This window comes from Babylonia areolata, chromosome 29 (assembly GCF_041734735.1).
Source record: "Babylonia areolata isolate BAREFJ2019XMU chromosome 29, ASM4173473v1, whole genome shotgun sequence".
NCBI lineage: Eukaryota > Metazoa > Mollusca > Gastropoda > Neogastropoda > Buccinidae > Babylonia > Babylonia areolata.
Window position 1 is genome coordinate 36,611,156 of NC_134904.1, and position 7,992 is coordinate 36,619,147.

Genomic DNA, 7,992 nt, shown 5'->3' on the forward strand with positions numbered 1-7,992 from the left:
TATTATATTATATTATCATGAATCAATATATCATTTTTATCCTAACAAATGTGCGGAAAATATGCGCGATATCTATGACTAAATTTTACTATACCATATTTTTTTAAACGTTTAAAGTAAATAATAGAAAAATAACAAAAGATGACTATAGACACCTGAAGATTATGTAGTACAACTGCCCAAGTGTTCAACAGAAATACAAATCTTTGTTACTCTGGTTTCTCTTCAAATAACGAGAAAATCTTTCGCCTTTTACTAAAGATTTCCGTGGAGAGGAACAAATTAATGAGTCTACAACTAATTTTTCAAGCCCTTCTAACAAGGGTAATTAACGAAACGAAAAACAGAATAGCACAAACATCCATGTCTGAAAAAAAACTGTCACTTGCAACGCCATGGAATAAAATATCTATGATAAACAGAACAGTGTGTTTGTCAGTAATATTGAAAAATTGCTTGCAAATTGTCATACCTCACAAAAAATCCAAAAACTCCCTCCTTCAATTCCACAAATTATGAACATGAATAGTATTGGTCATGCTGTTTTGTTTGTGTTTTTTTGTGATGTAATACCCATGGCAAGACAGCTGTTACTGGCACAAAAAGAAAAAGAAAAGCGCACTTTGCTGGGTAAAGAAAGCATATAACATATGGTCATATAGGCATGAAAGATGGATTGTTGGTTTTTTTTAACCACTTAATTTAATAAATGTGTGTGTGTGTGTTTTAAAAGAAAGAAATATGAATTCAGAAAGAAATTATGCTGTCAGTGTGTCAGTTTAAGCGAAAGGGGGTTTAAACAGTATGGATACAGGCCTGAAGAAAAGAAATCTGACAAGGTTAGTTCCCTTGTATTGTGAAACTACCACCAACACAGAATTGGAATAAGTTTAGTAGTTGACATGATCTTTTTATATGTCTGTCTGTTTGTCTCTCTCTCTCTATATATATGTTTGTGTGTTGTAAGTCAAACCTGCTTCCCTGTGTGTGTGTGTGTGTGTGTGTGTTTTGCTGCTGCTGAAAATTATCATTGATTTAATCATTCATTTTTTTTTTTTGCGACAGTTCGACAGCCAGTTTGTAAAATAAAACTTAAGGGGTTGTCGCCCTTTCTGAGCCCTGCCATGTCCAGGTCTATCCGAGGTCTGTAGAGCCAGCATGTGCTCCGAACTCTGGCTGGAGAAAATAGCCCCCAGACCCGTCTTACAAGGGTCGCCATGTCTGTTTGCCAAACTAGTAGTCAGAGTGCGTTCCCTTGAACATCATGGCGCAGAATATCGAGACAGAAAAGATAAGACAGGACTTTTTTATTTTTTATTTATTTTTTAAAAAAATAAGGATAACACTAATAGACAAGCTCTTGTGTGCTTTTTTGTCAGTCGTCCTCAATAGGGTCAGCACTATACAATACTGAATGATTAAGGCTTAATAGCACTGGTGATAACATCATACAGACACAGACGCATAGACACAGACACACACACACAGACACACACACAAAACACACACACACACACACGCGCGCGCGCACACACGCGCGCACGTATAATCTTTTATTTGTGTGTATATACATGTGTGTGTGTAGTACATATGTATATTATTACATCTCTCACTCTCTCTCTCTCTCTCCATTATATATATATATATATATAATTATATACACATCTGTGTGTGTGTGTGTGTGTGTGTGCGCGCGCGCGCGTGTGTGTGATCCCCAAGCATCATGATGATATATGGTACAAAGACAAATTATTTTCAAGGTAATCTGTCTGTTTGGGCTAAGGAATTTAGATTAAAATTGGCGTTAGGTCCAAATTTGTGTAACATGAAAAAAAAATGAAAAAAAAGCAACTATGCTTGCCCCACAGTTTCAGTTTCAGTAGCTCAAGGAGGCGTCACTGCGTTCGGACATATCCATATACGCTACACCACATCTGCCAAGCAGATGCCTGACCAGCATCTGCCCCACAACACTCATGAAATAAAAATTCGTTTCGTTTCGTTTCGTTATCTTCTTGGGACGACCTTACGACATCGTTCCTGAACTCTTCCATTATATAGAGTCTAATGATGGTGGGATGGGACACATGAAATCTTAGTCATGATACTCAGTTTTCGCACCCCTACTCGATCCTTCAGCCGTGCAATAGAGCCGAGAATTCGATCGAAGTTACCCAGTTTCCTTCTTGAGGACATGGTGAAAGGATGTGTGTGTGTGTGTGTGTGTGTGTGTGTGTGTGTGTGTGTGTGTGTGTGTGTGTTGCTGCTGCTGAAAATTGTCATGGATTTAGTCATTCACTTTTTTGCGACAGTTCGACAGCCAGTTTATAAAATACAAATTAAGGGGATGTCGCCCTTTCTGAGCCCTGCCATGTCGAGGTCATCGAGTTCAAAAGTTGTCCCAATCAGCTCAGTGGCTGAGACACATGGTAGCAAGGGACGTAATTTCTCACTGCGGTGAACTCTTGTAATTCTGTTTACACGGAGTTACCTCCCATAAATTTATGTCATATATATAATATAAATGTATATTATATTATAGTATCGTGAATGAATATATCATTTTTATCCTAACAAATGTGATGAAAATAATCGCTATATCTAAGACTAAATTTTACTATACCATATTTTTTTTAACGTTTAAAGTAAATAATAGAAAAATAACAAAGATGACTATAGACACCTGAAGATTATGTAGTACAACTGCCCAAGTCTCCAGCAGAAATTGCTATCATGGTTACTCTGGTTTCTCTTCAAGTAACGAGAAAATCTTTCGCCTTTTACTAAAGATTTCCGTGGAGAGGAACAAATTAATGAGTCTACAACTAATTTTTCAAGCCCTTGTAAGAAGGGTGATTAACGAAACGAAGAACAGAATTGCACAGACATCCATGTCTGAAAAAGCCTATTGCTTGCTACGCCATGGATTAAAATACATATGATAAACAGGTCAGTGTGTTAGTCAGTTGCATTGATAAATTGCTGGCAAAGTATAATACCTCACAAAAACAAAACTACTTACTCCAATTCCAAAAAATATGAACATGAATAGTGTTGGTCATGCTGTTTTGTTTGTGTTTTTTTGTGATGTAATACCCATGGCAAGACAGCTGTTACTGGCACAAAAAGAAAAAGAAAAGCGCACTTTGCTGGGTAAAGAAAGCATATAACATATGGTCATATAGGCATGAAAGATGGATTGTTGGTTTTTTTTAACCACTTAATTTAATGAATGCGTGTGTGTGTGTTTTAAAAGAAAGAAATATGAATTCGGAAAGAAATTATGGTGTCAGTTTAAGCGAAAGGGGGTTTAATCAGTATGGATACAGGCCTGAAGAAAAGAAATCTGACAAAGTTAGTTCCCTTGTATTGTGAAACTACCACCAACACAGAATTGGAATAAGTTTAGTAGTTGACATGACCTTTTTATATGTCTCTGCCTGATATATCTGTCTGTCTGTCTGTCTGTCTCTCTGTCTATCTATATATCTATATGTTTGTGTGTTGTAAGTCAAACCTGCTTCCCTGTGTGTTTTGCTGCTGCTGAAAATTATCATTGATTTAATTATTCATTTTTTTGTGACAGTTCGACAGCCAGTTTGTAATACAACTTAAGGGGTTGTCGCCCTTTCTGAGCCCTGCCATATCCAGGTCTATCCGAGGTCTGTAGAGCCAGCAGCCAAGGAGGGTATGTGGGGGTCAGGGTCATTAGGCCATCACCCCCCTAAGTCCGATTATTCTTCCATCTTTGGCTGAACTGAGCAGATCCCGAACAAAGACCCCAGTGGCTGTATTGGCCACAGGTCGGGCATGCATAGGTCTTGCTTGTCTACCTCTGACCGGTGTAACAACCTATTCGTACCCCTGTTAATTTTTACCCCGTGGGACAAATCTGGCTTGCCTGGAATGGTCCCCTCTAGTTGAATTATCATTTCCCGATCTCCCAGGTCACCACATGTGCAGACCTGCTTGTGCCTGAACCCGCTTCGTTTGTGTACGCAAGCAGAAGATCAAATACGCACGTTAAAGATCCTGTAATCCACGGCGGGGTAAAAAAAAACGGTCATATACACGTAAAAGCCTGCTCGTGTACATACGAGTGAACGTGGGAGTTGTAGCCAATGAACGAAGAAGAAGTTAACTGTAACATTACAAACCGTTGGTATCTCTCGGCTCTCTCTCTCTCCCTCCCCCCCCCCCACACACACACCCACAGACAGACAGAGATAGACAGAGAGGCAGAGAGACAGAGAGAGACACAGAAAGAGAGACAGACAGACAGCCTTCGGACAGAGAGAGACAGAGATACAGAGAGAGACAAAGACAGAGATATAGACAGAGAGAGAGAGAGACAGACACAGTGGAGAGAGAGAGAGACGGGCAGAGACACACAGAGAGACAGACAGACAGAGAGACAGAGACAGAGACGGAGAGAGAGAAAGATGGCTGTGAAACATAGTTGAAAACCACCAACCAATTCTGTCGCTGTTTTTCCGTCCGCACTGAGCCTACAACAGGACGAAACCATCATTATACATACGTATAATTGACGGGTGCAATAGCCGAATGGTTAAAGCGCTGGACTTTCAATCTGAGGGTCCTGGGTTCGAATCTCGGTGCACCTGGTGGGTAAAGGGTGGAGATTTTTCCGATCTCCCAGGTCAACATATGTGCAGACCTGCTAGTGCCTGAACCCCCTTCGTGTGTATGCGCACGCAGAAGATCAAATACGCACGTTAAAGATCCTGTACTCCATGTCAGCGTTCGGTGGGTTATGGAAACATACCCAGCATGCACACCCCCGAAAACGGAGTATGGTTGCCTACATGGCGGGGTAAATAAAAAACAAAAACAAAAACGGTCATACACGTAAAATGTTACATGTCTGTCTGAGTGTGTATGTGTGTGCGTCTGAAATCTGATTGAATGACACAGGAAACGAATGATGAGCGCCCAGTGGCAGCCTTCAGTTGGCTCTACCCAGGTAGGCAGCCTGTGGTGCAAATGTCCCCGTGTATGTAAAGCGCTTAGAGCTTGGTCTCTGACCGAGGATAGGCGCTATATAAGTATCCGCATCAATCAATACGTTACACTCAGTGCAGCTTGCAACTGGTTAATTAATAGTGCTGACTGAAGCTCAAACCTCCCAGGAAGAGAGAGCCCCATGCATTTACAACATTTTTACCCCCACTGATGCCTCCATGAAATAGAATTTGGCTTTCGTAACATTATCTAAAAGAGGAATCAGAGCTGAATGGCTTCGTCATCAGCACTGTTATCGGAGGTCAAGGTAATACAGTCGGGTGGTGCTTTCTATAATACATACACGCATACGTATACTACATACATACATACATACATACACACCTCTCTCCCTCTCTCTCTCCCTCTCTCTCTCTCTCCCTCCCTCCCCCTCTCTCTTTCCCTCTCTCTCTCCCTCTCTCTCTCTCCCCTCTCTCCCTCTCTCTCTCTCCCCCCTCTCCCTCTCTCAAACACACACACACACACTCTCACACAGACACACACACACACACACTCTCTCTCCCTCCCTCCCTCCCTCCCTCCCCCCTCTCTCTCTCTCTCAGCTGACGAAGAGTGAAAATAAAAGAGTCAAGGTAGTACGTTGATCCCAACTTGAAAGGAAGCAGTACTGAGGGAATGAAAGGAACTAACTCGTGATTCACCCTTCTATACATACACCCACAAAATGATGTGACGATGAAAAGGAGAGTTCAACCACCTACACTCAACTGATACCCCCCACCCCCACCCCACCCCCACCCGAACCCCCTCCCGATCCCCCCCTCAGCCCCCACACTGCATCCCCCAACTCCCAGACCTCCTCACCCCCCTCCCCTCCTAGGTCCCGATCCCCGAACCCACCACCACCACCACCACCACCCCCTTCCCTTTTCATGTACTCGACTACTGACTACGTTTTCTCTCCCTTTCCTCCTACTTCCCACCTGTCTGCACCTCTCAGTGTGTGTGTGTGTGTGTGTGTGTGTGTGTGTGTGTGTGTGTGTGTGTGTGTGTGTGTGTGTGTGTGTGTGTGTGTGTGTGTGTGTGTGTGTGTCTGTTTCTCTGTGCTCGTCCTCAAGTTTTATGGTTTTTATTTTTATTTTTATTTATTTTTATTTTTTTTAGTCTTTATTTTTGCACTGTAAGTGTTATTAGATAAGGAGTTGGGGGCAAAACTGTCAGGGAGAAAAAAAAGGTCACTGCTGGCGTATGTGAATGAGTGAGTGTGTGTGTGTGTGTGTGTGTGTGTGTGTGTGTGTGTGTGTGTGTGTGTGTGTGTGTGTGTGTGTGTGTGTGTGTGTGTGTGTGTGTGTGTGTGTGTGTGTGTGAGCGCGCGTGCGTATTATAACAGGACAACAAAACTTAAAATGAAATTAACCTTCCTTGCAATCATGATATACTGAACGACGTAGCATTGTATCAAGTCTTCTATCACTGAATCTATAGCACTGAATTGCAGGCAATGTCTGAGGCACTAAATCTTAGTTTTGTTAAAGCACATTTGACATGTCTATTCATTGTCATAAGAGTATATTATGGTTCTACACGATTGGTCAACTTAAACATCTTATGTTCAACAAAAATTAATCTGTCACTATCACTGATGCCAGTCCTGCCAGCTGCAGTATAAATCCCGTTATGCTTTCAACGCCCTGGTTAATATTCCACACATGTGCAAATCCACATAAACATAAACATTTTCGTATGCCCACAGCCGAAGATTTTCCCTCATTAATGTCTAAATCATAGAGTGTCATATAAATCTTGTGAGGTAATGTATGGTTACCCATTCTAGTTTATTTCAGCCAATACACTTTACATAGGATTTCAGATATATAGGGCACCTTCCAAGTTCTCCATAAATCAAATCGTAATATTATGGTGTCCGACTGTCAACATTTAGAAAACGATTCATTTCAAAAACATGTAATTTTTCAACATCCCCTCCCATTCCCGTGAGCACATACATATTTTAGTACCATGCTCTATGATAGACTGTATCTGTGAATCAAACAGCTTTACAAACAGTAACAAGAGAGGCAAGGCCTTCAAGACTCACTTGTGATACACTTAAAAAAAAAGAAAAAATCCAAGCTTTTTATATATTGAGTATAATTTCAAAATGTAATGTTTAAGATGAGAAAGATCAGTTTAAAGCAAATTAAGTCTCCTAGCATTAATTACAGAGTAATTTCCCTTTTTTACCATCTGCACCAAAACGTTTGCAAAATAAATAAAACTTCCATGCTTAGCAAAAGAAGTTCCTGTTTGAACAAAAAATGATAATAATGACTGCTCTTGTTGTTGGGTCAGAATATCAGATCAAAGTGCCAAGTTTAGAGAATACAAAAAAAAACAAAAACAAAAAAAAAACACAAAAAAACAGTAAATGCAGTTTGCATATAATTAGGCCTCATTTAAAAAAAAATTTTTGTGCCCATCCCAGAGGTGCAATATTGTTTTAAACAAGATGACTGGAAAGAACTGAATTTTTCCTATTTTTATGCCTAATTTGGTGTCAACTGACTAAGTATTTGCTGAGAAAATGTTAAAGTTTACCACGAACACACAGACACACACACACACACACACACAGACAACCGAACACCGGGTTAAAACATAGACTCACTTTGTTTACACAAGTGAGTCAAAAACTAAACTGCGATCCAGTCTATACTGTACATGACACGTAAAATAAAGTCCAATGGTCAAAATTTCAGTCTGAATAAAAACACACTGGTAACTCCGAGTTACATAAGAACATAACGAAAATGTATGGTTTCATGGGAAAACATTATCTTAATGATTTTCATAAGAGGCAAATCATTTCTTTAATCTGCAGATGGAAAATGAATTGTTTTAGAACAAAATGTGTCAGTAATGTTTCTTGCATCTGTGGTGCTCACATAGCAGCCGATCATATACCAACTTGCGATATGTTAAAGTCTCAAATCCCTGAACTGAAATCAT

The 7,992-nt window shown here is 40.4% G+C and overlaps 1 long non-coding RNA gene and 2 other non-coding genes across 3 annotated transcripts in view; 2 read left to right on the forward strand and 1 right to left on the reverse strand.

Annotated features, from left to right (window-relative positions):
• The window catches only part of LOC143302363 (uncharacterized), a 240,097-nt gene extending 235,414 nt beyond the window's left edge, over positions 1-4,683 (reverse strand). Inside the window, exon 1 of the long non-coding RNA XR_013057927.1 lies at positions 4,623-4,683. This is a non-coding gene — a long non-coding RNA (uncharacterized LOC143302363). The remainder of the gene's footprint in view (positions 1-4,622) is intronic.
• LOC143275098 (U5 spliceosomal RNA) lies at positions 210-326 on the forward strand. Its single transcript, XR_013053352.1, has one exon. It is a non-coding gene; the product is annotated as a U5 spliceosomal RNA (small nuclear RNA).
• Positions 2,738-2,854, forward strand: LOC143275100 (U5 spliceosomal RNA). The gene has a single exon (XR_013053354.1). It is a non-coding gene; the product is annotated as a U5 spliceosomal RNA (small nuclear RNA).
• Positions 4,684-7,992: the final 3,309 nt, after the last annotated feature.